Raw genomic sequence first — 27,791 nt, forward strand, 5'->3', positions numbered from 1 at the left:
GGCATGCAATTAGGTGATATTGTGGGCAGTGCTGACCGCACAGCGTGCAGGAACAGTGGGACGATGCCTGGTGATATCCTCTTTGGTCACAACTTTGTGATGAAAGCCATGTGCCGCGGTCCTCGTGAAGACGTGCTTGAGTTCGAAGTTTGGCCCTTTCCAGTCCTCTGCGTTCATTGCGGGCGTCCAGAAGAAGTCTGGGTCAGTTGCAGATGCCTTTTGCTCCCTGTCTTTGATGTGGGCTTCGTACGCTGTTGTGCTGCCTAGGTTGTTGTTTGCTCTCAATTCCCTGATGAAGAAGTCGGTGTCTGCTAGTACGTGCACAAGTCTTGTCCGCGCGGTTTTTGGTATTCGTAGTGCTCTTTTTATGTACGTAGTCTTTACAGCTTCCAGCCTTTTCAGTTATCCTTGGTGAGGTGAGCCCATATTTTGGTCACTGCATAGCATGCTATCGGTGCTATCTTGATATTGAAGAGTCTTAGGGCTGTTTTTAGGGATAGTTTCTCGAGGTTCTTGATTTCATATATGGAGTTGATTGCTGCCGTGCATCTTTCCTCTATATGCTTGGTAAATGTTTTCCCCGTTACTTGCATGGTTAGTCCTAATACCTGTAAGAGTTTACCATCTCAAGGTTGTCGTTGCCACATGTGAAGACGTCTGTTCTGGCTATGTTTCCTCCTCGTCTGAATTTCATAACCTTAATTTTGCTAGTGTTTATTTCTAGTTCATTTCTTTTTGACCATTCGCTGAGCGCGTTGAGTCCCTGCTGAAGGGCTGGCCTGTTTCTTGACAGCATTATTATGTCATCGGCATAAAGCAGCATTGATATATCTTCTGAGGCCATCTCTTCGATCACGTCGTGCGTCAACAGGTTAAATAGCATTGGGCTGAGGGGGTCTCCTTGAAGAACGCCATTCGTCTGGGTTATAAGCTCAGAGCGGCCAACTTTGTCACTAACCGTTAGCCGGTTGAAGCTCAATATGTTTTATATTAGTTGTAGATAAGAGTTTCTTTGTCCTAGGGTATCTGTTAGTTTCTTCATTAGTAATGTTCTGTTGACTCCATCGAATGCTTTGGCATAGTCCACGTAGATGGCGTATATGAAGCCTCCGTTTGTGTGTGTTGCATCCCATATGATGTCGAGTACCCTCTCGATTGCCTGGATTGTGGACCTGCCGGTGATGAACCCAAATTGTTCGTCTGGTATATGTAACATGGCTTGAGGTAGAATGCGGTTTAATAATAGCTTCGTGAGCACTTTGAAAGGGGCGCACTCGAGGGCTATCCCTCGATAAGCGTCAGGTGAAAATATGTATTTTGGAGTTTAGACCAGACCACTCCAAAAGGGGGATTATTTCTAAATTTGAGGTATTTTTCAACCCATCTGAGGGATTTTCTTTCGTAAAAATCTGGCAGCACTGAACGGTCAGTACTGTGGAGTTATGGCGGCATGAATATCGGTGGAATAGTGGTTCCCTTCCCATTTTTTTTTTCGATAATCAGCATGTGTTCGCGATTCCCATTTTTATGGTATCGCGTAAGAAGTAAATCAAGGGGGAATACAGGACCGCACCCTGTTCCTCGGTATGGCCATTATATCTGGAATTAGAGACTGAAATATTTTAGGTACCTGAAATATAAGGCTAGAAAAAAGTGCGACGGATTTTCTCGATTTTAGCGATGATTATTAGTGAACATGCGGGCCTCTGAGTCCCTTCGTTCTCTTGTGTATAGAAAATTCTGTTTTGGAAGGTCAAAATGACCATTTTTTGAAATTTTGCCGGCCTCTCCCGTTCAAACGAACGGGGATAGAGTTGTCCTTTACACTGAAGATAGAGCTCGAGGAGCTCTATTCAACGGACTAATCGGCTTTGTTGTCACTATACGTACTGCGGAGTTATGGCGCCGAGAATGTCGGCGGAATAGTTTTTTTTTTCTCCCCCCCCCCCCCCCCCGAAAATCAGCTTGTGTTTGCGATTCCCATTTTGATGGTATCGCGTAAGAAGTAAGTCAAGGGGGAATACAGGGCCGCACCCCGTTCCTCGGTATGGCCATTATTTCCGGAATTAGAGACTGAAATATTTTAGGTACCTGAAAAATAAGGCTAGAAAAAAGAACGTCGGATTTGCTGGATTTTAGCGGTGATTATCAGTGAACATGCGGGGATGCTACAGTTAAAAGGACGGGCCTCTGAACCCCTTCGTTGTCCTTGTGTAGAGAAAATTCTGTTTTGGATGGTAAAAATGGCAATTTTTTTATATTTTGCCGGCCTCTCCTGTCCAAACGATCGGGTTTAGAGAGTTGTCCTTTACACTGAAGATAGAGCTCGAGGAGCTGTATTCAACTCACTCATCGGATTTGTTGTCACTACACGTACTGTCAGTGACTCAGGAGAAGACGAGAGCGGACTGAGAAGGAAGGGATGTGCACAGATAATGTACGACAATACGTGCAATATTTGTATTGCAATAAGCAGAAACATTAGGTCTCCTTCTGTTCAACTGAGCTTTAATTTCCATACGCATTGTTACTCATGTTTCCTGCATGAGTAATAACCTGGTTACTGGGATGCTTATCTGAGCGATGTTTATAATGATCAACAGCGATACTCAAGAAGGTCACATTCTTTCTGCTCGTCTTATCCTGAGTAACGGACACAGTGTTGCCAGGTTGAGGGATTTATTCCTCGGCGTAGGGATTTTTTGATCCAAAAGGGATTGAGGGATTTTTTGACAGAATGACACAATATGTAGGGATTTTCACACCTTTCCAATTTTTCTATTTTTTTTTTAAATATTTTTCAAAATATTTTTATTTTTCAGATATGAAATAGGTTTCTTAATTTTTATTAAAAGCACATAAAAGTGATTTAATACTGAAGACTCTATTATATGCTTAATATTTGGTTAGTTAATAATGGGTTGTTATAACATCATTTTAATTCAAAGAGTTGAGTGATTCATATAGAAGCGAGCAATGAGATTTAATTTTACTGTTTATTGGCTGCCATTTACCATTGTCGTTTGCGTCTTCCCACTTTATATTCAAATCGATTCAGTACTTCGGTAGACAGATTGTTATGAACATGAATACGTTAGGAATATACTATATTTCCAATTCTTGTGTTAAGAGCCGGGATAAAGTGCACATATTGTACATTATGACCATAGTTTTAATTCGATATTTTTTAAAATGTCTGTTTATTTTCTTAGTTTTAAATTACTGATATTTTTAAGCGTGTGTTTATTTTATTGGTACAATGAGTGATCCTCAAGAAGGGCCGTCCATGCCGAAAAAAAAATTAAAAATAGGAAAGAGTTATCTAGAAGTGAGAAGTCTTGGAGGAAACAATCATTCGTTGAATTATGGTTGGAGTAATCTCATTTTAAAGGTTGGTTGGCTAAATCTAATAATTCCTATAAAGTAAAATGTTTGTGTTGCGAAAAGGAACTATCGGCCGGTAAGAGTGAATTAGAAAGACACAGCTCCACGCCTTCGCATAAAAAATGCATTACAGTTGAAAAATGTCTCCAGAATTACCAGTGTTTTTACAAGAAAGCCATCTGATGACAAAGTAAAAGTTCAGATTACGATGTTTGGAGTTCTATCAAGTAGCTTTCAATTAGTCCTTGATAAGATTGCCCCTTCAAGAAGATGTTATAAGTAATTTGACTTTTCTAGATACAAAAATTGCATTAGGTGTCAGTAAGATTGTTGAAAGTTCTAGTAACACATTTACTTCAATAGTTGATAAGTATAAGACAAAAGTGAACCAAGAATCGGTATTAAATGAATTTAGTCTTTAACCCAATTGCTTTTTTTTTTTTTCTAAAGAGAAAACTGCTTATCTAAATTTCCCTGTACTAGAATTTTGGAAGCGAATAGAAGAATGTCACAATTTCAATTCTGAATTTATGTGAAAAAGTTGAGGAAAACTAGCCAAAATTTGCCTTTCTTTGCCCCATTCTAGTTCAGCTGTGAACGCATATTTTCAATGGTTAGTGATATAAATACGAATAAAAGAAGTAAACTATCAGCAAAAACAGTGTCGTCTCTAGTGAGGGTGCAACTTAACGTGAGCAACATGAACAGAAAGTGTTACAACTATCCAATCACCGACGAAATGTTGAAACTGTTCAGTGAAAATATGTAGCCTACAACAAGCATTCAAGGATTCATCTTAACGACACATACTTGTAACAAATTGACTGCATTTTATATTGCAACTTTCACAATAGTGGATATTCACAACATATGTTGTCTAATAGATTATCACAGCATCACCTAAGTTTGTATAAACTACATTTAACATTCATTTTGTCATTCCAAACCTTTCGCCTTCAATCCACATCCTATTTACACCACCTTCAATATTAACTATCAACTAGACTCCTTACACTTTTCTGAACTTTTTTGATGATATTAAGTTCTATTGATATGTAATATTTTCATGTGACTTTCTGGTAAGATATGCACATTTAACTTAAGAGTCTTACTGTTAAACAATTATTCAGTTTTGAGACGTCATACAGTTTATTGTTCCAATATAATAACTCGTTCGCGATCTCTAGCTGTCATGAATGATTATAATATGACATTAAATATGCATATTTCTCATACAACTACCATTTGTTGGTGTATTAGGTGTACCCTTTTAGAAAATGTTTTTAGTGTATTTATAAATTTCCACTAATTGTTTGTAGAATTGCAATATGTATGTACTATGCAATTATGCACAGATATATTTAAGATCTATAGATGCCCAAAATGGGCGAAAACGTTCACAAGTAAAATATTAAAATGTGTTAACAAAGATACTTCTGGGTTAACATAAAAATAAGTAAAGACGGAAACAAAACTAAAATTATATTATTTCTTCATTAAGGATTCAAGAAAGAACGAAATAGCTGTGCTGCTGGTTGCAGAAGAAGATTGAGAAGGGGAATCAGAAAAGGATCATCAATAAAATGCCGATCTGAGGGTGAGTGCTCTGTTGCACTGTGATATTTCTTAGAAACATTGTCCTGTTCTAATTTATTATTTCAATTCGTTTTTAAAATATGTATTTTGGAGTTTAGACCAGACCACCACAAAAGGGAGATTTTTTTTTAAATTTGAGGGATTCTTCAACCCATCTGAGGGATTTTCTTTCGTAAAAACCTGGCAACACTGAACGGACAGTACTGCGGAGTTATAGTAGCGAGAATGTCGGTGGAATAGTGGTTCCCTTCCCATTTTTTTTTCTCGAAAATCAGAAAGTGTTCGCGATTGCCATTTTGATGCTATCGTGTAAGAAGTAAGTCAAGGGGGAATACAGGGCCGCATCCCGTTCCTCGGTATGGCCATTATTTTCGGAATTAGAGACTCAAATATTTCAGGTACCCAAAAATTAAGGCTAGAAAAAAGTGCGGCGGATTTGGCGGAATTTATCGGTGTTTACTAGGGAAGATGCGGGGATGCTACAGTTAAAAGGGCGGGCCTCTGAGCCGCTTCGTTCTCCTTGTGTAGAAAAAAGTCTGTTTTGGAAGGTCAAAATGACCATTTTTTGAAATTTTGCCGGCCTCTCCCGTCCAAACGCAGGGGGATAGAGAGTTGTCCTTTATACTGGAGATAGAGTTCGACGAGCTGTATTCAACGCACTCCTCGGCTTTGTTGTGACTACACGTACTGCGGAGTTATGGCGGCAAGAATGTCGGCGGAAATCAGAAAGTGTTCGCGATTGCCATTTTGATGCTATCGTGTAAGAAGTAAGTCAAGGGGGAATACAGGACCGCATCCCGTTCCTCGGTATGGCCATTATTTCCGGAATTAGAGACTCAAATATTTCAGGTACCCAAAAATTAAGGCTAGAAAAAAGTGCGGCGGATTTGGCGGAATTTACCGGTGATTACTAGGAAAGATGCGGGGATGCTACAGTTAAAAGGGCGCGCCTCTGAGCCGTTTCGTTCTCCTTGTGTAGAAAAAAGTCTCTTTTGGAAGGTCAAAATGACCATTTTTTTTAATTTTGCCGGCCTCTCCCGTCCAATCGCAGGGGGATAGAGAGTTGTCCTTTATACTGGAGATAGAGTTCGACGATCTGTATTCAACGCACTCATCGGCTTTGTTGTGACTACACGTACTGCGGAGTTATGGTGGCAAGAATGTCGCCGGAAGGGTGCCCCTTCTTTTCCCGAAAATCAGAAAGTGTTCGCGATTGCCATTTTGATGCTATCGCGTAAGAAGTAAGTCAAGGGGGAATACAGGGCCGCATCCCGTTCCTCGGTATGGCCATTATTTTCGGAATTAGAGACTCAAATATTTCAGGTACCCAAAAATTAAGGCTAGAAAAAAGTGCGGCGGATTTGGCGGAATTTATCGGTGATTACTAGGGAAGATACGGGGATACTACAGTTAAAAGGGCGGGCCTCTGAGCCGCTTCGTTGTCCTTGTGTAGAAAATAGTCTGTTTTGGGAGGTCAAAATGACCATTTTTTGAAATTGTGCCGGCCTCTCCCGTCCAAACGCATGGGGATAGAGAGTTGTCCTTTATACTGGAGATAGAGTTCGACGAGCTGTATTCAACGCACTCATTGGCTTTGTTGTGACTACACGTACTGCGGAGTTATGGCGGCAAGAATGTCGGCGGAAGGATTTTCTCGAAAATCAGAAAGTGTTCGCGATTGCCATTTTGATGCTATCGTGTAAGAAGTAAGTCAAGAGGGAATACAGTGCCGCATCCCGTTCCTCGGTATGGCCATTATTTCCAGAATTAGAGACTCAAATATTTCAGGTACCCAAAAATTAAGGCTAGAAAAAAGTGCGGCGGATTTGGCGGAATTTATCGGTGATTACTATGGAAGATGCGGGGATGCTACAGTTAAAAGGGCGGGCCGCTGAGCCGCTTCGTTCTCCTTGTGTAGAAAAAAATGTCTGTTTTGGAAGGTCAAAATGACTATTTTTTTAAAATTCGCCGGCCTCTCCCGTCCAAACGCAGGGCGATAGAGAGTTGTCCTTTATACTGGAGATAGAGTTCGACGAGCTGTATTCAACGCACTCCTCGGCTTTGTTGTGACTACACGTAGTGCGGAGTTATGGCGGCAAGAATGTCGGCGGAAATCAGAACGTGTTCGCGATTACCATTTTGATGCTATCGTGTAAGAAGTAAGTCAAGGGGGAATACAGGACCGCATCCCGTTCCTCGGTATGGCCATTATTTCCGGAATTAGAGACTCAAATATTTCAGGTACCCAAAAATTAAGGCTAGAAAAAAGTGCGGCGGATTTGGCGGAATTTACCGGTGATTACTAGGAAAGATGCGGGGATGCTACAGTTAAAAGGGCGGGCCTCTGAGCCGCTTCGTTCTCCTTGTGTAGAAAAAAGTCTCGTTTGGAAGGTCAAAATGACCATTTTTTTAAATTTTGCCGGCCTCTCCCGTCCAATCGCAGGGGGATAGAGAGTTGTCCTTTATACTGGAGATAGAGTTCGACGATCTGTATTCAACGCACTCATCGGCTTTGTTGTGACTACACGTACTGCGGAGTTATGGTGGCAAAAATGCCCCTTCTTTTCTCGAAACCCAGAAAGTGTTCGCGATTGCCATTTTGATGCTATCGCGTAAGAAGTAAGTCAAGGGGGAATACAGGGCCGCATCTCGTTCCTCGGTATGGCCATTATTTCCGGAATTAGAGACTCAAATATTTCAGGTACCCAAAAATTAAGGCTAGAAAAAAGTGTGGCGGATTTGGCGGAATTTATCGGTGATTACTAGGGAAGATACGGGGATGCTACAGTTAAAAGGGCGGGACTCTGAGCCGCTTCGTTGTCCTTGTGTAGAAAAAAGTCTGTTTTGGATGGTCAAAATGACCATTTTTTGAAATTGTGCCGGCCTCTCCCGTCCAAACGCATGGGGATAGAGAGTTGTCCTTTATACTGGAGATAGAGTTCGACGAGCTGTATTCAACGCACTCATCGGCTTTGTTGTGACTACACGTACTGCGGAGTTATGGCGGCAAGAATGTCGGCGGAAGGATTTTCTCGAAAATCAGGAAGTGTTCGCGATTGCCATTTTGATGCTATCGTGTAAGAAGTAAGTCAAGAGGGAATACAGTGCCGCATCCCGTTCCTCGGTATGGCCATTATTTCCGGAATTAGAGACTCAAATATTTCAGGTACCCAAAAATTAAGGCTAGAAAAAAGTGCGGCGGATTTGGCGGAATTTATCGGTGATTACTATGGAAGATGCGGGGATGCTACAGTTAAAAGGGCGGGCCGCTGAGCCGCTTCGTTCTCCTTGTGTAGAAAAAAATGTCTGTTTTGGAAGGTCAAAATGACTATTTTTTTAAAATTCGCCGGCCTCTCCCGTCCAAACGCAGGGCGATAGAGAGTTGTCCTTTATACTGGAGATAGAGTTCGACGAGCTGTATTCAACGCACTCCTCGGCTTTGTTGTGACTACACGTAGTGCGGAGTTATGGCGGCAAGAATGTCGGCGGAAATCAGAACGTGTTCGCGATTACCATTTTGATGCTATCGTGTAAGAAGTAAGTCAAGGGGGAATACAGGACCGCATCCCGTTCCTCGGTATGGCCATTATTTCCGGAATTAGAGACTCAAATATTTCAGGTACCCAAAAATTAAGGCTAGAAAAAAGTGCGGCGGATTTGGCGGAATTTACCGGTGATTACTAGGAAAGATGCGGGGATGCTACAGTTAAAAGGGCGGGCCTCTGAGCCGCTTCGTTCTCCTTGTGTAGAAAAAAGTCTCGTTTGGAAGGTCAAAATGACCATTTTTTTAAATTTTGCCGGCCTCTCCCGTCCAATCGCAGGGGGATAGAGAGTTGTCCTTTATACTGGAGATAGAGTTCGACGATCTGTATGCAACGCACTCATCGGCTTTGTTGTGACTACACGTACTGCGGAGTTATGGTGGCAAAAATGCCCCTTCTTTTCTCGAAACCCAGAAAGTGTTCGCGATTGCCATTTTGATGCTATCGCGTAAGAAGTAAGTCAAGGGGGAATACAGGGCCGCATCCCGTTCCTCGGTATGGCCATTATTTCCGGAATTAGAGACTCAAATATTTCAGGTACCCAAAAATTAAGGCTAGAAAAAAGTGTGGCGGATTTGGCGGAATTTATCGGTGATTACTAGGGAAGATACGGGGATGCTACAGTTAAAAGGGCGGGACTCTGAGCCGCTTCGTTGTCCTTGTGTAGAAAAAAGTCTGTTTTGGATGGTCAAAATGACAATTTTTTGAAATTGTGCCGGCCTCTCCCGTCCAAACGCATGGGGATAGAGAGTTGTCCTTTATACTGGAGATAGAGTTCGACGAGCTGTATTCAACGCACTCATCGGCTTTGTTGTGACTACACGTACTGCGGAGTTATGGCGGCAAGAATGTCGGCGGAAGGATTTTCTCGAAAATCAGGAAGTGTTCGCGATTGCCATTTTGATGCTATCGTGTAAGAAGTAAGTCAAGAGGGAATACAGTGCCGCATCCCGTTCCTCGGTATGGCCATTATTTCCGGAATTAGAGACTCAAATATTTCAGGTACCCAAAAATTAAGGCTAGAAAAAAGTGCGGCGGATTTGGCGGAATTTATCGGTGATTACTAGGGAAGATGCGGGGATGCTACAGTGAAAAGGGCGGGCCTCTGAGCCGCTTCGTTCTCCTTGTGTAGAAAAAAGTCTGTTTTGGAAGGTCAAAAAGACCATTTTTTTTAATTTTGCCGGCCTCTCCCGTCCAAACGCAGGGGGATAGAGAGTTGTCCTTTATACTGGAGATAGAGTTCGACGAGCTGTATTCAACGCACTCATCGGCTTTGTTGTGACTACACGTACTGCGTAGTTATGGCGGCAAGAATGTCGGCGGAAGGGTGGTTTAAACCCTTTACCTTTTTTTCTCGAAAAGCAGAAAGTGTTCGCGAATGCCATTTTGATGCTATCGCGTAAGTAAGTCAAGGGGGAATACAGGGCCGCATCCCGTTCCTCGGTATGGCCATTATTTCCGGAATTAGAGACTCAAATATTTCAGGTACCCAAAAATTAAGGCTAGAAAAAAGTGCGGCGGATTTGGCGGAATTTACCGGTGATTACTAGGAAAGATGCGGGGATGCTACAGTTAAAAAGGGCGGGCCTCTGAGCCGCTTCGTTCTCCTTGTGTAGAAAAAAGTCTCGTTTGGAAGGTCAAAATGACCATTTTTTTAAATTTTGCCGGCCTCTCCCGTCCAATCGCAGGGGGATAGAGAGTTGTCCTTTATACTGGAGATAGAGTTCGACGATCTGTATGCAACGCACTCATCGGCTTTGTTGTGACTACACGTACTGCGGAGTTATGGTGGCAAAAATGCCCCTTCTTTTCTCGAAAACCAGAAAGTGTTCGCGATTGCCATTTTGATGCTATCGCGTAAGAAGTAAGTCAAGGGGGAATACAGGGCCGCATCTCGTTCCTCGGTATGGCCATTATTTCCGGAATTAGAGACTCAAATATTTCAGGTACCCAAAAATTAAGGCTAGAAAAAAGTGTGGCGGATTTGGCGGAATTTATCGGTGATTACTAGGGAAGATACGGGGATGCTACAGTTAAAAGGGCGGGACACTGAGCCGCTTCGTTGTCCTTGTGTAGAAAAAAGTCTGTTTTGGATGGTCAAAATGACCATTTTTTGAAATTGTGCCGGCCTCTCCCGTCCAAACGCATGGGGATAGAGAGTTGTCCTTTATACTGGAGATAGAGTTCGACGAGCTGTATTCAACGCACTCATCGGCTTTGTTGTGACTACACGTACTGCGGAGTTATGGCGGCAAGAATGTCGGCGGAAGGATTTTCTCGAAAATCAGGAAGTGTTCGCGATTGCCATTTTGATGCTATCGTGTAAGAAGTAAGTCAAGAGGGAATACAGTGCCGCATCCCGTTCCTCGGTATGGCCATTATTTCCGGAATTAGAGACTCAAATATTTCAGGTACCCAAAAATTAAGGCTAGAAAAAAGTGCGGCGGATTTGGCGGAATTTATCGGTGATTACTAGGGAAGATGCGGGGATGCTACAGTGAAAAGGGCGGGCCTCTGAGCCGCTTCGTTCTCCTTGTGTAGAAAAAAGTCAGTTTTGGAAGGTCAAAAAGACCATTTTTTTAATTTTGCCGGCCTCTCCCGTCCAAACGCAGGGGGATAGAGAGTTGTCCTTTATACTGGAGATAGAGTTCGACGAGCTGTATTCAACGCACTCATCGGCTTTGTTGTGACTACACGTACTGCGTAGTTATGGCGGCAAGAATGTCGGCGGAAGGGTGGTTTAAACCCTTCCCCTTTTTTTCTCGAAAAGCAGAAAGTGTTCGCGAATGCCATTTTGATGCTATCGCGTAAGTAAGTCAAGGGGGAATACAGGGCCGCATCCCGTTGCTCGGTATGGCCATTATTTCCGGAATTAGAGACTCAAATATTTCAGGTACCCAAAAATTAAGGCTAGAAAAAAGTGCAGCGGATTTGGCGGAATTTATCGCTGATTACTAGGGAAGATGCGGGGATGCTACAGTTAAAAGGGCGGGCCTCTGAGCCGCTTCGTTCTCCTTGTGTAGAAAAAAGTCTGTTTTGGAAGGTCAAAATGACCATTTTTTGAAATTTTGCCGGCCTCTCCCGTCCAAACGCAGGGGGATAGAGAGTTATCCTTTATACTGGAGATAGAGTTCGACGAGCTGTATTCAACGCACTCATCGGCTTTGTTGTGACTACACGTACTGGGGAGTTATGGCGGCAAGAATGTCGGCGGAAGGGTGGTTCCCCTTTTTTTCTCGAAAATCAGAAAGTGTTCGCGATTGCCATTTTGATGCTATCGTGTAAGAAGTAAGTCAAGGGGGAATACAGGGCCGCATCACGTTCCTCGGTATGGCCATTATTTCCGGAATTAGAGACTCAAATATTTCAGGTACCCAAAAATTAAGGCTAGAAAAAAGTGCGGCGGATTTGGCGGAATTTATCGGTGATTACTAGGGAAGATGCGGGGATGCTACAGTTAAAAGGGCGGGCATCTGAGCCGCTTCGTCCTCCTTGTGTAGAAAAAAGTCTGTTGTGGAAGGTCAAAATGACCATTTTTTTTAATTTTGCCGGCCTCTCCCGTCCAAACGCAGGGGGAAAGAGAGTTGTCCTTTATACTGGAGATAGAGTCCGACGAGCTGTATTCAACGCACTCATGGGCTTTGTTGTGACTACACGTACTGCGGAGTTATGGCGACAAGAATGTCGGCGGAAGGATTTTCTCGAAAATCAGAAAGTGTTCACGATTGGCATTTTGATGCTATCGTATAAGAAGTAAGTCAAGGGGGAATACAGGGCCGCATCCCGTTCCTCGGTATGGCCATTATTTCCGGAATTAGAGACTCAAATATTTCAGGTACCCAAAAATTAAGGCTAGAAAAAAGTGCGGCGGATTTGGCGGAATTTACCGGTGATTACTAGGATAGATGCGGGGATGCTACAGTTAAAAGGGCGGGCCTCTGAGCCGTTTCGTTCTCCTTGTGTAGAAAAAAGTCTCTTTTGGAAGGTCAAAATGACCATTTTTTTTAATTTTGCCGGCCTCTCCCGTCCAATCGCAGGGGGATAGAGAGTTGTCCTTTATACTGGAGATAGAGTTCGACGATCTGTATTCAACGCACTCATCGGCTTTGTTGTGACTACACGTACTGCGGAGTTATGGTGGCAAGAATGTCGCCGGAAGGGTGGTTTAAACACTGCCCCTTCTTTTCCCGAAAATCAGAAAGTGTTCGCGATTGCCATTTTGATGCTATCGCGTAAGAAGTAAGTCAAGGGGGAATACAGGGCCGCATCCCGTTCCTCGGTATGGCCATTATTTCCGGAATTAGAGACTCAAATATTTCAGGTACCCAAAAATTAAGGCTAGAAAAAAGTGTGGCGGATTTGGCGGAATTTATCGGTGATTACTAGGGAAGATACGGGGATACTACAGTTAAAAGGGCGGGCCTCTGAGCCGCTTCGTTGTCCTTGTGTAGAAAATAGTCTGTTTTGGGAGGTCAAAATGACCATTTTTTGAAAATGTGCCGGCCTCTCCCGTCCAAACGCATGGGGATAGAGAGTTGTCCTTTATACTGGAGATAGAGTTCGACGAGCTGTATTCAACGCACTCATCGGCTTTGTTGTGACTACACGTACTGCGGAGTTATGGCGGCAAGAATGTCGGCGGAAGGATTTTCTCGAAAATCAGAAAGTGTTCGCGATTGCCATTTTGATGCTATCGTGTAAGAAGTAAGTCAAGAGGGAATACAGTGCCGCATCCCGTTCCTCGGTATGGCCATTATTTCCGGAATTAGAGACTCAAATATTTCAGGTACCCAAAAATTAAGGCTAGAAAAAAGTGCGGCGGATTTGGCGGAATTTATCGGTGATTACTAGGGAGGATGCGGGGATGCTACAGTTAAAAGGGCGGGCCGCTGAGCCGCTTCGTTCTCCTTGTGTAGAAAAAAATGTCTGTTTTGGAAGGTCAAAATGACTATTTTTTTAAAATTCGCCGGCCTCTCCCGTCCAAACGCAGGGCGATAGAGAGTTGTCCTTTATACTGGAGATAGAGTTCGACGAGCTGTATTCAACGCACTCCTCGGCTTTGTTGTGACTACACGTAGTGCGGAGTTATGGCGGCAAGAATGTGGGCGGAAATCAGAACGTGTTCGCGATTACCATTTTGATGCTATCGTGTAAGAAGTAAGTCAAGGGGGAATACAGGACCGCATCCCGTTCCTCGGTATGGCCATTATTTCCGGAATTAGAGACTCAAATATTTCAGGTACCCAAAAATTAAGGCTAGAAAAAAGTGCGGCGGATTTGGCGGAATTTACCGGTGATTACTAGGAAAGATGCGGGGATGCTACAGTTAAAAGGGCTGGCCTCTGAGCCGCTTCGTTCTCCTTGTGTAGAAAAAGTCTCTTTTGGAAGGTCAAAATGACCATTTTTTTAAATTTTGCCGGCTCTCCCGTCCAATCGCAGGGGGATAGAGAGTTGTCCTTTATACTGGAGATAGAGTTCGACGATCTGTATTCAACGCACTCATCGGCTTTGTTGTGACTACACGTACTGCGTAGTTACGGCGGCAAGAATGTCGGCGGAAGGGTGGTTTAAACCCTTCCCCTTTTTTTCTTGAAAATCAGAAAGTGTTCGCGATTGCCATTTTGATGCTATCGTGTAAGAAGTAAGTCAAGGGGGAATGCAGGGCCGCATCCCGTTTCTCGGTATGGCCATTATTTCCGAAATTAGAGACTCAAATATTTCAGGTACCCAAAAATTAAGGCTAGAAAAAAGTTCGGCGGATTTGGCGGAATTTATCGGTGATTACTAGGGAAGATGCGGGGATGCTACAGTTAAAAGGGCGGGCCTCTGAGCCGCTTCGTTCTCCTTGTGTAGAAAAAAGTCTGTTTTGGAATGTCAAAAAGACCATTTTTTTTAATTTTGCCGGCCTCTCCCGTCCAAACGCAGGGGGATAGAGAGTTGTCCTTTATACTGGAGATAGAGATCGACGAGCTGTATTCAACGCACTCATCGGCTTTGTTGTGACTACACGTACTGCGGAGTTATGGCGGCAAGAATGTCGGCGGAAAAATCTCGAAAATCAGAAAGTGTTCGCGATTGCCATTTTGATGCTATCGTGTAAGAAGTAAGTCAAGGGGGAATACAGGGCCGCATCCCGTTCCTCGGTATGGTCATTATTTCCGGAATTAGAGATTCAAATATTTCAGGTACCCAAAAATTAAGGCTAGAAAAAAGTGCGGCGGATTTGGCGGAATTTATCGGTGATTACTAGGGAAGATGCGGGAATGCTACAGTTAAAAGGGCGGGCCTCTGAGCCGCTTCGTTCTCCTTGTGTAGAAAAAAGTCTGTTTTGGAAGGTCAAAATGACCATTTTTTGAAATTTTGCCGGCCTCTCCCGTCCAAACGCAGGGGGATAGGGAGTTGTCCTTTATACTGGAGATAGAGTTCGACGAGCTGTATTCAACGCACTCATCGGCTTTGTTGTGACTACACGTACTGCGGAGTTAAGGCGGCAAGAATGTCGGCAATTTTGTCTCGAAAATCAGAAAGTGTTCGCGATTGCCATTTTGATGCTATCGTGTAAGAAGTAAGTCAAGGGGGAATACAGGGCCGCATCGCGTTCCTCGGTATGGTCATTATTTCCGGAATTAGAAACTCAAATATTTCAGGTATCCAAAAATTAAGGCTAGAAAAAAGTGCGGCGGATTTGGCGGAATTTATCGGTGATTACTAGGGAAGATGCGGGAATGCTACAGTTAAAAGGGCGGGCCTCTGAGCCGCTTCGTTCTCCTTGTGTAGAAAAAAGTCTGTTTTGGAAGGTCAAAATGACCATTTTTTTTAATTTTGCCGGCCTCTCCCGTCCAAACGCAGGGGGATAGAGAGTTGTCCTTTATACTGGAGATAGAGTTCGACGAGCTGTATTCAACGCACTCATGGGCTTTGTTGTGACTACACGTACTGCGGAGTTAAGGCGGCAAGAATGTCGGCGGAAGGGTGGTTTAAACCCTTCCCCTTATTTTCTCGAAAATCAGAAAGTGTTCGCGATTGCCATTTTGATGCTATCGTGTAAGAAGTAAGTCAAGAGGGGATACAGGGCCGCATCCCGTTCCTCGGTATGGTCATTATTTCCGGAATTAGAGACTCAAATATTTCAGGTACCCAAAAATTAAGGCTAGAAAAAATTGCGGCGGATTTGGCGGAATTTATCGGTGATTACTAGGGAAGATGCGGGAATGCTACAGTTAAAAGGGCGGGCCTCTGAGCCGCTTCGTTCTCCTTGTGTAGAAAAAAGTCTGTTTTGGAAGGTCAAAATGAACATTTTTTGAAATTTTGCCGGCCTCTCCCGTCCAAACGCAGGGGGATAGAGAGTTATCCTTTATACTGGAGATAGAGTTCGACGAGCTGTATTCAACGCACTCATGGGCTTTGTTGTGACTACACGTACTGCGGAGTTAAGGCGGCAAGAATGTCGGCGGAAGGGTGGTTTAAACCCTTCCCCTTTTTTTCTCGAAAATCAGAAAGTGTTCGCGATTGCCATTTTGATGCTATCGTGTAAGAAGTAAGTCAAGGGGGAATACAGGGCCGCATCCCGTTCCTCTGTATGGCCATTATTTCCGGAATTAGAGACTCAAATATTCCAACTACCCAAAAATTAAGGCTAGAAAAAATTGCGGCGGATTTGGCGGAATTTATCGGTGATTACTAGGGAAGATGCGGGAATGCTACAGTTAAAAGGGCGGGCCTCTGACCCGCTTCGTTCTCCTTGTGTAGAAAAAAGTCTGTTTTGGAAGGTCAAAATGACCTTTTTTTGAAATTTTGCCGGCCTCTCCCGTCCAAACGCAGGGGGATAGAGAGTTGTCCTTTATACTGGAGATAGAGTTCGACGAGCTGTATTCAACGCACTCATCGGCTTTGTTGTGACTACACGTACTGCGGAGTTAAGGCGGCAAGAATGTCGGCGGAAGGGTGGTTTAAACCCTTCCCCTTTTTTTCTCGAAAATCAGAAAGTGTTCGCGATTGCCATTTTGATGCTATCGTGTAAGAAGTAAGTCAAGGGGGAATACAGGGCCGCATCCCGTTCCTCTGTATGGCCATTTTTTCCGGAATTAGAGACTCAAATATTTCAGGTACCCAAAAATTAAGGCTAGAAAAAAGTGCGGCGGATTTGGCGGAATTTATCGGTGATTACTAGGGAAGATGCGGGGATGCTACAGTTAAAAGGGCGGGCCTCTGAGCCGCTTCGTCCTCCTTGTGTAGAAAAAAGTCTGTTTTGGAAGGTCAAAATGACCATTTTTTTTAATTTTGCCGGCCTCTCCCGTCCAAACGCAGGGGGATAGAGAGTTGTCCTTTATACTGGAGATAGAGTTCGACGAGCTGTATTCAACGCACTCATGGGCTTTGTTGTGACTACACGTACTGCGTAGTTATGGCGGCAAGAATGTCGGCGGAAGGGTGGTTTAAACCCTTCCCCTTTTTTTCTCGAAAAGCAGAAAGTGTTCGCGAATGCCATTTTGATGCTATCGCGTAAGTAAGTGAAGGGGGAATACAGGGCCGTATCCCGTTCCTCGGTATGGCCATTATTACCGGAATTAGAGACTCAAATATTTCAGGTACCCAAAAATTAAGGCTAGAAAAAAGTGCGGCGGATTTGGCGGAATTTATCGGTGATTACTAGGGAGGATGGGGGGATGATACAGTTAAAATGGCGGGCCTCTGAGCCGCTTCGTTCTCATTGTGTAGAAAAAAGTCTCTTTTGGAAGGTCAAAATGACCATTTTTTGAAATTTTGCCGGCCTCTCCCGTCCAAACGCAGGGGGATAGAGAGTTGTCCTTTATACTGGAGATAGAGTTCGACGAGCTGTATTCAACGCACTCATCGGCTTTGTTGTGACTACACATACTGCGGAGTTATGGCGGCAAGAATGTCGGCGGAAGGATTTTCTCGAAAATCAGAAAGTGTTCGAGATTGCCATTTTGATGCTATCGTGTAAGAAGTAAGTCAAGAGGGAATACAGTGCCGCATCCCATTCCTCGGTATGGCCATTATTTCCGGAATTAGAGACTCAAATATTTCAGGTACCCAAAAATTAAGGCTAGAAAAAAGTGCGGCGGATTTGGCGGAATTTATCGGTGATTACTAGGGAAGATGCGGGGATGCTACAGTTAAAAGGGCAGGCGTCTGAGCCGCTTCGTTGTCCTTGTGTAGAAAAAAGTCTGTTTTGGAAAGTCAAAATGACCATTTTTTGAAATTTTGCCGGCCTCTCCCGTCCAAACGCTGGGGGATAGAGAGTTGTCCTTTATACTGGAGATAGAGTTCGACGAGCTCTATTCAACGCACTCATGGGCTTTGTTGTGACTACACGTACTGCGGAGTTATGGCGGCAAGAATGTCGGCGGAAGGGTGGTTAACCCTTCCCCTTTTTTTCTCGAAAATCTGAAAGTGTTCGCGATTGCCATTTTGATGCTATCGTGTAGGAAGTAAGTCAAGGGGGAATACAGGGCCGCATCCCGTTCCTCAGTATGGCCATTTTTTCCGGAATTAGAGACTCAAATATTTCAGGTACCCAAAAATTAAGGCTAGAAAAAAGTGCAGCGGATTTGGCGGAATTTATCGGTGATTACTAGGGAAGATGCGGGGATGCTACAGTTAAAAGGGCGGGCCTCTGAGGCGCTTCGTTCTCCTTGCGTAGAAAAAGTCTGTTTTGGAAGGTCAAAATGACCATTTTTTGAAATTTTGCCGGCCTCTCCCGTCCAAACGCAGGGGGATAGAGAGTTGTCCTTTATACTGGAGATAGAGATCGACGAGCTGTATTCAACGCACTCATCGGCTTTGTTGTGACTACACGTACTGCGGAGTTATGGCGGCAAGAATGTCGGCGGAAAAATCTCGAAAATCAGAAAGTGTTCGCGATTGCCATTTTGATGCTATCGTGTAAGAAGTAAGTCAAGGGGGAATACAGGGCCGCATCCCGTTCCTCGGTATGGTCATTATTTCCGGAATTAGAGATTCAAATATTTCAGGTACCCAAAAATTAAGGCTAGAAAAAAGTGCGGCGGATTTGGCGGAATTTATCGGTGATTACTAGGGAAGATGCGGGAATGCTACAGTTAAAAGGGCGGGCCTCTGAGCCGCTTCGTTCTCCTTGTGTAGAAAAAAGTCTGTTTTGGAAGGTCAAAATGACCATTTTTTGAAATTTTGCCGGCCTCTCCCGTCCAAACGCAGGGGGATAGAGAGTTGTCCTTTATACTGGAGATAGAGTTCGACGAGCTGTATTCAACGCACTCATCGGCTTTGTTGTGACTACACGTACTGCGGAGTTAAGGCGGCAAGAATGTCGGCAATTTTGTCTCGAAAATCAGAAAGTGTTCGCGATTGCCATTTTGATGCTATCGTGTAAGAAGTAAGTCAAGGGGGAATACAGGGCCGCATCCCGTTCCTCGGTATGGCCATTATTTCCGGAATTAGAGACTCAAATATTTCAGGTACCCAAAAATTAAGGCTAGAAAAAAGTGCGGCGGATTTGGCGGAATTTATCGGTGATTACTTGGGAAGATGCGGGGATGCTACAGTTAAAAGGGCGGGCCCCTGAGGCTCTTCGTTCTCCTTGTGTAGAAAAAAGTCTGCTTTGGAAGTTCAAAAAGACCATTTTTTGAAATTGTGCCGGCCTCTCCCGTCCAAACGCAAGGGGATAGAGAGTTGTCCTTTATACTGGAGATAGAGTTCGACGAGCTGTATTCAACGCACTCATCGGCTTTGTTGTGACTACACGTACTGCGTAGTTACGGCGGCAAGAATGTCGGCGGAAGGGTGGTTTAAACCCTTCCCCTTTTTTTCTTGAAAATCAGAAAGTGTTCGCGATTGCCATTTTGATGCTATCGTGTAAGAAGTAAGTCAAGGGGGAATGCAGGGCCGCATCCCGTTTCTCGGTATGGCCATTATTTCCGAAATTAGAGACTCAAATATTTCAGGTACCCAAAAATTAAGGCTAGAAAAAAGTTCGGCGGATTTGGCGGAATTTATCGGTGATTACTAGGGAAGATGCGGGGATGCTACAGTTAAAAGGGCGGGCCTCTGAGCCGCTTCGTTCTCCTTGTGTAGAAAAAAGTCTGTTTTGTAATGTCAAAAAGACCATTTTTTTTAATTTTGCCGGCCTCTCCCGTCCAAACGCAGGGGGATAGAGAGTTGTCCTTTATACTGGAGATAGAGATCGACGAGCTGTATTCAACGCACTCATCGGCTTTGTTGTGACTACACGTACTGCGGAGTTATGGCGGCAAGAATGTCGGCGGAAAAATCTCGAAAATCAGAAAGTGTTCGCGATTGCCATTTTGATGCTATCGTGTAAGAAGTAAGTCAAGGGGGAATACAGGGCCGCATCCCGTTCCTCGGTATGGTCATTATTTCCGGAATTAGAGATTCAAATATTTCAGGTACCCAAAAATTAAGGCTAGAAAAAAGTGCGGCGGATTTGGCGGAATTTATCGGTGATTACTAGGGAAGATGCGGGAATGCTACAGTTAAAAGGGCGGGCCTCTGAGCCGCTTCGTTCTCCTTGTGTAGAAAAATGTCTGTTTTGGAAGGTCAAAATGACCATTTTTTGAAATTTTGCCGGCCTCTCCCGTCCAAACGCAGGGGGATAGAGAGTTGTCCTTTATACTGGAGATAGAGTTCGACGAGCTGTATTCAACGCACTCATCGGCTTTGTTGTGACTACACGTACTGCGGAGTTAAGGCGGCAAGAATGTCGGCAATTTTGTCTCGAAAATCAGAAAGTGTTCGCGATTGCCATTTTGATGCTATCGTGTAAGAAGTAAGTCAAGGGGGAATACAGGGCCGCATCCCGTTCCTCGGTATGGTCATTATTTCCGGAATTAGAAACTCAAATATTTCAGGTACCCAAAAATTAAGGCTAGAAAAAAGTGCGGCGGATTTGGCGGAATTTATCGGTGATTACTAGGGAAGATGCAGGAATGCTACAGTTAAAAGGGCGGGCCTCTGAGCCGCTTCGTTCTCCTTGTGTAGAAAAAAGTCTGTTTTGGAAGGTCAAAATGACCATTTTTTTTAATTTTGCCGGCCTCTCCCGTCCAAACGCAGGGGGATAGAGAGTTGTCCTTTATACTGGAGATCGAATTCGACGAGCTGTATTCAACGCACTCATGGGCTTTGTTGTGACTACACGTACTGCGGAGTTAAGGCGGCAAGAATGTCGGCGGAAGGGTGGTTTAAACCCTTCCCCTTATTTTCTCGAAAATCAGAAAGTGTTCGCGATTGCCATTTTGATGCTATCGTGTAAGAAGTAAGTCAAGGGGGAATACAGGGCCGTATCCCGTTCCTCGGTATGGTCATTATTTCCGGAATTAGAGACTCAAATATTTCAGGTACCCAAAAAGTAAGGCTAGAAAAAAGTGTGGCGGATTTGGCGGAATTTATCGCTGATTACTAGGGAAGATGCGGGAATGCTACAGTTAAAAGGGCGGGCCTCTGAGCCGCTTCGTTCTCCTTGTGTAGAAAAAAGTCTGTTTTGGAAGGTCAAAATGACCATTTTTTGAAATTTTGCCGGCCTCTCCCGTCCAAACGCAGGGGGATAGAGAGTTGTCCTTTATACTGGAGATAGAGTTCGACGAGCTGTATTCAACGCACTCATCGGCTTTGTTGTGACTACACGTACTGCGGAGTTAAGGCGGCAAGAATGTCGGCAATTTTGTCTCGAAAATCAGAAAGTGTTTGCGATTGCCATTTTGATGCTATCGTGTAAGAAGTAAGTCAAGGGGGAATACAGGGCCGCATCCCGTTTCTCGGTATGGTCATTATTTCCGGAATTAGAAACTCAAATATTTCAGGTACCCAAAAATTAAGGCTAGAAAAAAGTGCGGCGGATTTGGCGGAATTTATCGGTGATTACTAGGGAAGATGCGGGGATGCTACAGTTAAAAGGGCGGGCCTCTGAGCAGCGTCGTCCTCCTTGTGTAGAAAAAAGTCTGTTTTGGAAGGTCAAAATGACTATTTTTTTTAATTTTGCCGGCCTCTCCCGTCCAAACGCAGGGGGATAGAGAGTTGTCCTTTATACTGGAGATAGAGTTCGACGAGCTGTATTCAACGCACTCATGGGCTTTGTTGTGACTACACGTACTGCGGAGTTATGGCGACAAGAATGTCGGCGGAAGGATTTTCTCGAAAATCAGAAAGTGTTCACGATTGCCATTTTGATGCTATCGTATAAGAAGTAAGTCAAGGGGGAATACAGGGCCGCATCCCGTTCCTCGGTATGGCCATTATTTCCGGAATTAGAGACTCAAATATTTCAGGTACCCAAAAATTAAGGCTAGAAAAAAGTGCGGCGGATTTGGCGGAATTTATCGGTGATTACTAGGGAAGATGCGGGGATGCTACAGTTAAAAGGGCGGGCCCCTGAGGCGCTTCGTTCTCCTTGTGTAGAAAAAAGTCTGCTTTGGAAGTTCAAAAAGACCATTTTTTGAAATTGTGCCGGCCTCTCCCGTCCAAACGCAGGGGGATAGAGAGTTGTCCTTTATACTGGAGATAGAGATCGACGAGCTGTATTCAACGCACTCATGGTCTTTGTTGTGGCTACACGTACTGCGGAGTTAAGGCGGCAAGAATGTCGGCGGAAGGGTGGTTTAGACCCTTCCCCTTTTTTTCTCGAAAATCAGAAAGTGTTCGCGATTGCCATTTTGATGCTATCGTGTAAGAAGTAAGTCAAGGGGGAATACAGGGCCGCATCCCGTTCCTCGGTATGATCATTATTTCCGGAATTAGAGACTCAAATATTTCAGGTACCCAAAAATTAAGGCTAGAAAAAAGTGCGGCGGATCTGGCGGAATTTATCGCTGATTACTAGGGAAGATGCGTGAATGCTACAGTTAAAAGGGCGGGCCTCTGAGCCGCTTCGTTCTCCTTGTGTAGAATAAAGTCTGTTTTGGAAGGTCAAAATGACCTTTTTTTGAAATTTTGCCGGCCTCTCCCGTCCAAACGCAGGGGGATAGAGAGTTGTCCTTTATACTGGAGATAGAGTTCGACGAGCTGTATTCAACGCACTCATCGGCTTTGTTGTGACTACACGTACTGCGGAGTTAAGGCGGCAAGAATGTCGGCGGAAGGGTGGTTTGAACCCTTCCCCTTTTTTTCTCGAAAATCAGAAAGTGTTCGCGATTGCCATTTTGATGCTATCGTGTAAGAAGTAAGTCAAGGGGGAATACAGGGCCGCATCCCGTTCCTCGGTATGGTCATTATTTCCGGAATTAGAGACTCAAATATTTCAGGTACCCAAAAATTAAGGCTAGAAAAAAGTGCGGCGGATTTGGCGGAATTTATCGGTGATTACTAGGGAAGATGCGGGAATGCTACAGTTAAAAGGGCGGGCCTCTGAGCCGCTTCGTTCTCCTTGTGTAGAAAAAAGTCTGTTTTGGAAGGTCAAAATGACCATTTTTTGAAATTTTGCCGGCCTCTCCCGTCCAAACGCAGGGGGATAGAGAGTTGTCCTTTATACTGGAGATAGAGTTCGACGAACTGTATTCAACGCACTCATGGGCTTTGTTGTGACTACACGTACTGCGGAGTTAAGGCGGCAAGAATGTCGGCGGAAGGGTGGTTTGAACCCTTCCCCTTTTTTTCTCGAAAATCAGAAAGTGTTCGCGATTGCCATTTTGATGCTATCGTGTAAGAAGTAAGTCAAGGGGGAATACAGGGCCGCATCCCGTTCCTCGGTATGGCCATTATTTCCGGAATTAGAGACTCAAATATTTCAGGTACCCAAAAATTAAGGCTAGAAAAAAGTGCGGCGGATTTGGCGGAATTTATCGGTGATTACTAGGGAAGATGCGGGAATGCTACAGTTAAAAGGGCGGGCCTCTGAGCCGCTTCGTTCTCCTTGTGTAGAAAAGTCTGTTTTGGAAGGTCAAAAAGACCATTTTTTTTAATTGTGCCGGCCTCTCCCGTCCAAACGCAGGGGGATAGAGAGTTGTCCTTTATACTGGAGATAGAGTTCGACGAGCTGTATTCAACGCACTCATGGGCTTTGTTGTGACTACACGTACTGCGTAGTTATGGCGGCAAGAATGTCGGCGGAAGGGTGGTTTCTTCCCCTTTTTTTCTCGAAAATCAGAAAGTGTTCGCGATTGCCATTTTGATGCTATCGTGTAAGAAGTAAGTCAAGGGGGAATACAGGGCCGCATCCCGTTCCTCGGTATGGCCATTATTTCCGGAATTAGAGACTCAAATATTCCAGGTACCCAAAAATTAAGGCTAGAAAAAAGTGCGGCGGATTTGGCGGAATTTATCGGTGATTACTAGGGAAGATGGGGGGATGATACAGTTAAAATGGCGGGCCTCTGAGCCGCTTCGTTCTCCTTGTGTAGAAAAAAGTCTCTTTTGGAAGGTCAAAATGACCATTTTTTGAAATTTTGCCGGCTTCTCCCGTCCAAACGCAGGGGGATAGAGAGTTGTCCTTTATACTGGAGATAGAGTTCGACGAGCTGTATTCAACGCACTCATCGGCTTTGTTGTGACTACACATACTGCGGAGTTATGGCGGCAAGAATGTCGGCGGAATGATTTTCTCGAAAATCAGAAAGTGTTCGAGATTGCCATTTTGATGCTATCGTGTAAGAAGTAAGTCAAGAGGGAATACAGTGCCGCATCCCATTCCTCGGTATGGCCATTATTTCCGGAATTAGAGACTCAAATATTTCAGGTACCCAAAAATTAAGGCTAGAAAAAAGTGCGGCGGATTTGGCGGAATTTATCGGTGATTACTAGGGAAGATGCGGGGATGCTACAGCTAAAAGGGCAGGCGTCTGAGCCGCTTCGTTGTCCTTGTGTAGAAAAAAGTCTGTTTTGGAAGGTCAAAATGACCATTTTTTGAAATTTTGCCGGCCTCTCCCGTCCAAACGCTGCGGGATAGAGAGTTGTCCTTTATACTGGAGATAGAGTTCGACTAGCTCTATTCAACGCACTCATGGGCTTTGTTGTGACTACACGTACTGCGGAGTTATGGCGGCAAGAATGTCGGCGGAAGGGTGGTTTGAACCCTTCCCCTTTTTTTCTCGAAAATCTGAAAGTGTTCACGATTGCCATTTTGATGCTATCGTGTAGGAAGTAAGTCAAGGGGGAATACAGGGCCGCATCCCGTTCCTCTGTATGGCCATTTTTTCCGGAATTAGAGACTCAAATATTTCAGGTACCCAAAAATTAAGGCTAGAAAAAAGTGCAGCGGATTTGGCGGAATTTATCGGTGATTACTAGGGAAGATGCGGGGATGCTACAGTTAAAAGGGCGGGCCTCTGAGCCGCTTCGTTCTCCTTGTGTAGAAAAAAGTCTGTTTTGGAAGGTCAAAATGACCATTTTTTGAAATTTAGCCGGCCTCTCCCGTCCAACCGCAGGGGGATAGAGAGTTATCCTTTATACTGGAGATAGAGTTCGACGAGGTGTATTCAACGCACTCATGGGCTTTGTTGTGACTACACGTACTGCGGAGTTATGGCGACAAGAATGTCGGCGGAAGGATATTCTCGAAAATCAGAAAGTGTTCACGATTGCCATTTTGATGCTATCGTGTAAGAAGTAAGTCAAGGGGGAATACAGGGCCGCATCCCGTTCCTCGGTATGGCCATTATTTCCGGAATTAGAGACTCAAATATTTCAGGTACCCAAAAATTAAGGCTAGAAAAAAGTGCGGCGGATTTGGCGGAATTTATCGGTGATTACTAGGGAAGATGCGGGGATGCTACAGTTAAAAGGGCGGGCCCCTGAGGCGCTTCGTTCTCCTAGTGTAGAAAAAAGTCTGCTTTGGAAATTCAAAAAGACCATTTTTTGAAATTGTGCCGGCCTCTCCCGTCCAAACGCAGGGGGATAGAGAGTTGTCCTTTATACTGGAGATAGAGTTCGACGAGCTGTATTCAACGCACTCATCGGCTTTGTTGTGACTACACGTACTGCGTAGTTACGGCGGCAAGAATTTCGGCGGAAGGGTGGTTTAAACCCTTCCCCTTTTTTTCTTGAAAATCAGAAAGTGTTCGCGATTGCCATTTTGATGCTATCGTGTAAGAACTAAGTCAAGGAGGAATGCAGGGCCGCATCCCGTTTCTCGGTATGGCCATTATTTCCGAAATTAGAGACTCAAATATTTCAGGTACCCAAAAATTAAGGCTAGAAAAAAGTGCGGCGGATTTGGCGGAATTTATCGGTGATTACTAGGGAAGATGCGGGGATGCTACAGTTAAAAGGGCGGACCTCTGAGCCACTTCGTTCTCCTTGTGTAGAAAAATGTCTGTTTTGGAATGTCAAAAAGACCATTTTTTTTAATTTTGCCGGCCTCTCCCGTCCAAACGCAGGGGGATAGAGAGTTGTCCTTTATACTGGAGATAGAGTTCGACGAGCTGTATTCAACGCACTCATCGGCTTTGTTGTGACTACACGTACTGCGGAGTTATGGCGGCAAGAATGTCGGCGGAAAAATCTCGAAAATCAGAAAGTGTTCGCGATTGCCATTTTGATGCTATCGTGTAAGAAGTAAGTCAAGGGGGAATACAGGGCCGCATCCCGTTCCTCGGTATGGTCATTATTTCCGGAATTAGAAACTCAAATATTTCAGGTACCCAAAAATTAAGGCTAGAAAAAAGTGCGGCGGATTTGGCGGAATTTATCGGTGATTACTAGGGAAGATGCGGGAATGCTACAGTTAAAAGGGCGGGCCTCTGAGCCGCTTCGTTCTCCTTGTGTAGAAAAAAGTCTGTTTTGGAAGGTCAAAATGACCATTTTTTGAAATTTTGCCGGCCTCTCCCGTCCAAACGCAGGGGGATAGAGAGTTGTCCTTTATACTGGAGATAGAGTTCGACGAGCTGTATTCAACGCACTCATGGGCTTTGTTGTGACTACACGTACTGCGGAGTTAAGGCGGCAAGAATGTCGGCGGAAGGGTGGTTTAAACCCTTCCCCTTATTTTCTCGAAAATCAGAAAGTGTTCGCGATTGCCATTTTGATGCTATCGTGTAAGAAGTAAGTCAAGGGGGAATACAGGGCCGTATCCCGTTCCTCGGTATGGTCATTATTTCCGGAATTAGAGACTCAAATATTTCAGGTACCCAAAAATTAAGGCTAGAAAAAAGTGCGGCGGATTTGGCGGAATTTATCGGTGATTACTAGGGAAGATGCGGGAATGCTACAGTTAAAAGGGCGGGCCTCTGAGCCGCTTCGTTCTCCTTGTGTAGAAAAAAGTCTGTTTTGGAAGGTCAAAATGAACATTTTTTGAAATTTTGCCGGCCTCTCCCGTCCAAACGCAGGGGGATAGAGAGTTATCCTTTATACTGGAGATAGAGTTCGACGAGCTGTATTCAACGCACTCATGGGCTTTGTTGTGACTACACGTACTGCGGAGTTAAGGCGGCAAGAATGTCGGCGGAAGGGTGGTTTAAACCCTTCCCCTTTTTTTCTCGAAAATCAGAAAGTGTTCGCGATTGCCATTTTGATGCTATCGTGTAAGAAGTAAGTCAAGGGGGAATACAGGGCCGCATCCCGTTCCTCTGTATGGCCATTATTTCCGGAATTAGAGACTCAAATATTCCAACTACCCAAAAATTAAGGCTAGAAAAAATTGCGGCGGATTTGGCGGAATTTATCGGTGATTACTAGGGAAGATGCGGGAATGCTACAGTTAAAAGGGCGGGCCTCTGACCCGCTTCGTTCTCCTTGTGTAGAAAAAAGTCTGTTTTGGAAGGTCAAAATGACCTTTTTTTGAAATTTTGCCGGCCTCTCCCGTCCAAACGCAGGGGGATAGAGAGTTGTCCTTTATACTGGAGATAGAGTTCGACGAGCTGTATTCAACGCACTCATCGGCTTTGTTGTGACTACACGTACTGCGGAGTTAAGGCGGCAAGAATGTCGGCGGAAGGGTGGTTTAAACCCTTCCCCTTTTTTTCTCGAAAATCAGAAAGTGTTCGCGATTGCCATTTTGATGCTATCGTGTAAGAAGTAAGTCAAGGGGGAATACAGGGCCGCATCCCGTTCCTCTGTATGGCCATTTTTTCCGGAATTAGAGACTCAAATATTTCAGGTACCCAAAAATTAAGGCTAGAAAAAAGTGCGGCGGATTTGGCGGAATTTATCGGTGATTACTAGGGAAGATGCGGGGATGCTACAGTTAAAAGGGCGGGCCTCTGAGCCGCTTCGTCCTCCTTGTGTAGAAAAAAGTCTGTTTTGGAAGGTCAAAATGACCATTTTTTTTAATTTTGCCGGCCTCTCCCGTCCAAACGCAGGGGGATAGAGAGTTGTCCTTTATAC

The 27,791-nt window shown here is 44.4% G+C and overlaps 1 long non-coding RNA gene across 2 annotated transcripts in view; it reads left to right on the top strand.

Annotated features, from left to right (window-relative positions):
- Positions 1-27,791, top strand: part of LOC138704451 (uncharacterized) — a 514,719-nt gene that overhangs the window by 4,142 nt on the left and 482,786 nt on the right. For both annotated transcript variants that reach the window (XR_011333351.1, XR_011333350.1), the window contains exon 3: positions 4,886-4,981. This is a non-coding gene — a long non-coding RNA (uncharacterized lncRNA). The remainder of the gene's footprint in view (positions 1-4,885; positions 4,982-27,791) is intronic.

Source organism: Periplaneta americana, chromosome 8 (genome assembly GCF_040183065.1).
Source record: "Periplaneta americana isolate PAMFEO1 chromosome 8, P.americana_PAMFEO1_priV1, whole genome shotgun sequence".
Lineage (NCBI taxonomy): Eukaryota > Metazoa > Arthropoda > Insecta > Blattodea > Blattidae > Periplaneta > Periplaneta americana.